Consider the following 4,317-nt stretch of genomic DNA (forward strand, 5'->3'; position numbering starts at 1 on the left):
GCACAGCATAATACGGAAAGACTAATTTTGTACATATGAAGCGAGAACGCGAAAACGGGTGCATCAGAACTAGGCCGGGAACCAACGAGCAACGAAGTGCTCTTAAAATGCTTCCTCTGCTTTCCAATTACGCTAGGAGAAGGCGTCGAAAATCGTGATTATGGCAAGTTTAAAATTTTCGTACAGAGATATTCCATCCGATCTATTAAAGCCCCGGAGCTTTAAAAAATCCTTAACAACATCATGACTTTAAAAAGGTAGCAAAAATTTACTCGTATTTTTCCAGCACGTATACAGATGCTGTGGACGTGCGCACATCTGGCCTTGCGCATTTCTAACCTTACGATAAAGATCCATTACATTAAAATAAAATAAGGAGTAGGCTTCTGTATGCAGTACTCCCCGCATTCTGTCTCTCGGGATGACGAAATATTAAGCCTCTCTGAGAAGCTAAACTAACAGGTGCAGGTAGTTGGGCAAGCGACCCCGCCTGGCGCTGCAAACGACATGCCTGACTTGACCACCACGGAATACAATACATGAATTAGTTATAAAATGCCTCTGAGAATTAGAACCGAATACTAAAATCTCTAGAAACCATAATTCTAGTTGCTAGGAAATCGCTTCTTTTCATCTGCATTCGCCCAGACGTAAAACTTTGCTCAAGTTTTTATTCTGCTCTGCCAGCGGTCACCGTTTGCGTTCTCACAGCAGCAAATAATGCTCGGAGCGGGACGCCAAGAGCGGAGTCGCGCGCGAGGTTATTCGACGCACTCGTGACACGCCCGCCGCGATGCCATTTGGAACGCCGCCTCGCGGGGAAATCACGGGCACGCTGGGAATGTAACACGCGGCAAGCACGTAGAAAGACGAGCGCGAGTCTCGGTCGCCGGCACGCGTAGAGCGTTGCAGCTTGCAGGAATCTTGCTCGGGGCACTCGGGAAAACAGCTCGCCAACGCACGATCAATTGTCGTAGGAGCGTGGGGATGTAAAGAGGGAGAGACTTGACTGAATGAGGACAGCGCGAGAGATGAAGCAGACACTTTAGGGACGGAAAGAGTGGTGCCTAGCAAAGACACTGTGTTTTGTATCTACGCGTCTGCACGAAGCAAAGGGAAAAGACAGTAAGGAAAGTGAACCAAGACCGACTCCAGAAACTATATAGAGCATAACACAAGCAATTTCTAAGCGCCTTTCCACACCTCCTCCTTTCCTCCGGACGGAATTCAGTCCAGACAGTTAGTCTCGTTATTCAAGTATCGAGCAGGCTCCTAATCAACCTATCTCTCCTTCCACCGCTTCTTCTCAGCTGGGGTTCCTTCGCCACCTTAACACATTGCAAAAGAAAACGAAACTATGCGCTACTGGCTAAAGTTCTCTTCGAAAGTGTGCTGAAATTAGCGCTCGCATTAGGGGAATGAACGAGGGCGGGAGTTACAGAGTGCCACAAAAGGAGAAGCAAAGAAAAAGAAGAACAAGATCCGATGGTAAGGAATTTAGGCCACACGATGTCACCGCTGCAAGGAACGAGTAATCTTGGGAAAGCAACAAAAAACATTGGGAGAAAGCGCATTTTTCGAGTTGCTGCGGCTTTCGCCCCAAGCTGTCGCGCACGTCTCTACAGAAGCGAAAGGGTGTCGAGGCATTCCTCCACTCACTCACTATGCAAAAGTTGACAACGTGCTCCCTAGCTTTCCTCTTCCTATTTCCCGTCTTCGTCACCTTGATTTTTTATTCTTTTCTTGGCTAATCTTAGAAACTCGGAAGCTATAGGCGAAGAAAAGGTGTTTTGTTTTTATTTCACTGTAAAAATTTTTATTTCAGAACACCAGAGGGGGAGGGGGGGGGGGCATTCAGTCTCTGCCCGAAAAAAATAAGCGCAAAACATTTCTCGAAAAACCTAGAGCCGTCGACTGTAGAGGGCTGAGCAGTATTTTCGGCCTCCTCGTAGAAGCATTGGATCAAAGGTCACCGATATTTCTGCCACATATAATATTTTTTTGTTTATGCTCCTGAGGATCAACAAGGAGAAAATATAGCCACTTTAGCGTTTATGCACCACATTTTCAAAGTGCGCCTGCAGCTCTCCGGGCTTGAATACTGAACACCAGGCCTCTGCTATCAATAAAACATCAGCTACGCTCGTATTCTTTCCGGCGCGGTTCTGAGCTATCGACGCGTCTTCTCCCACCGTGGAAGCTGCGCTCAAAGATACAAGCGAAAACAATTTGGAAAAAAACAAGAGCATCCTATAGTGAAGTGCCCTAAAAAGGAAAGAAACACGAAGTCATCTCCCTGTATTGCGATGTGCGCGTGAATATAGAGGAGGAAAATGGGAGTCTTTGCCTCCATAAATAGGCACGAGGCATAAGTGCGCAGCAAAAAAAAAGAAAAAAAAAAACAATAAAAAGGCTACGCGCACGTGCGTCAAATGGGAATGAGGATTTAGGAAGGCGCGGAGATGAAAACAAGCAGAGCTGGGCAGGTTCCGATCCGCGTCCATCTTCCGCCTAGTTGCGAACGCGGCACATACGCTGCTCATCGAGTGTTCAAAGAAACAAAAATAAAGAAACAAAGTTCGATGGGAGGAGACGGCTTCGGTCGACTCCGAGGTCCATCCGAAACTGTTGCGGGGCCCTGTTTACGTTACTGTTTGACCTCTCAATGCATGCCGGATTGAGCCTTTTCTCAAAGGAATCATCTTTTACTTCCGCGACTTGTTTTCTGGTCGGGGAGTGTTTAGGTGCTTTCACCAGGGAGCCGTGGGTATCGATAGCTAAGTAAAAAAAAAAAGAAAAAAAAAATAACGCGAGCACTGTGGAATCAACACTGCAGGAATGCGAAAGCCAAAGCATTGCTGGTGCACACGGTGAATCACTTTTCCTCTCATTATCATTATCAACTAAATACAGGGTCATTATTATTGTTAATGTCATCATTGCAATTATCTCTAATTGCACTGTCATTGTTATCGCTCCTTTGATGATGCGTGTCCACGATCCCGGGCGTAGCGCAGTTTATTAAAACGCTTAACTGGGGATCCAGGGGATGAAGATTAGATTCCTGGTAGAGACAGGATTTATTTATTATTATTAACTATCTTCCTCACTTCATCACGGTTTGTGTGATGACTTCACAATTACGCGGGATCCCGCGGAATCTCGCGAAGTGGCAAATTTCTCGTTGCCGGACGGACAGGGCCATGGCCGCTTTTAAGGCTTTCACCCTAAAAAGTACTATCAGCGAAGTGGTGATCAATTCTTCTATCGGAATAAGGAGATAGATGCAAAGGTGGAGCTAAGCACGCGATAAGTATTAACATAGAGAGATAAAGGCGACTTGGTCTGTAACACGTACATATGCCCTTTTTCGTATAGCCTAAACAGAAACGTGGGAATATGCTAGCTTCCTTGGTGAACGCGAGTCCTATGTACTCTGTTTGGCCGTCACTGTGTTGTACGAACACGGAACGTTCCGTGACTAACTACTCATACTTATTGGTCCCGTATTCGAAGCGTCCGAGCACGTTGTCAGACAAGCTGGCGTATGTCGTAGAGTTTTACCGGTTACCAATACAGTCACCAGAGCATATTTTAATGTCCTAAGTGATAATTGTTTATCATTTTATCACTTTCTCAATTTGCTTGGCTTTATCGCGATTGCTCAGTATTTAGGGCGCTCAGCCGCTCATCCGGGTACGCGGGTTCAATTCTGGTGGCGGCGGCCGCGTTTCGATGAAATTGAAACGAAAGGCGCCAGTGTGGCCCGCGAGGTCAGCGCACTTTCAAGAACTCGACAGTCGAAGTGGTCCAGAGCCGATATCACTTTACGTCTTTAAACTTAGTTAAACACCACTAGCCAAACTACTTTTAGGAACCATAGAAACATAGGACGTGCATTTATTAGAAAAATATGCGGCGCTGAGAAAATCAGAAGCCAGTCCAGTCCACAAAGGCATCGTTGCATAGAAACATTTTTTGTTACTAAAGTTGCTAGCATACAGGACTACATTGTTACCATTAAGATTTAGTAGCGCTTTCACCGTAACTTGACACTCATTTTGAAATTATTTCAGCACCCTTTTCACAAAACTAGGCTTCGATTTGCGGGAAACCGGTAGAGTGTCAATTCGATCGCCCCCAGCGCACAATCTTCGGCTACCTCGCCGATGCGTCGGGAATATGCTCGGACCCGAGTAAAATCTGCGCTGTGAAATATTTAATTACTACCTGTGTCCGAAGGGTGTCCGTTGCTTGATTTGCCTGTGTTCCCACCTCCATCTATTCGTGCGAGTATCACAGCTATCGGCCGTACAT

This window comes from Amblyomma maculatum, chromosome 4, assembly GCF_055883805.1.
Source record: "Amblyomma maculatum isolate TAMU_Amacu chromosome 4, ASM5588380v1, whole genome shotgun sequence".
In the NCBI taxonomy this organism is placed as follows: Eukaryota; Metazoa; Arthropoda; class Arachnida; order Ixodida; family Ixodidae; genus Amblyomma; species Amblyomma maculatum.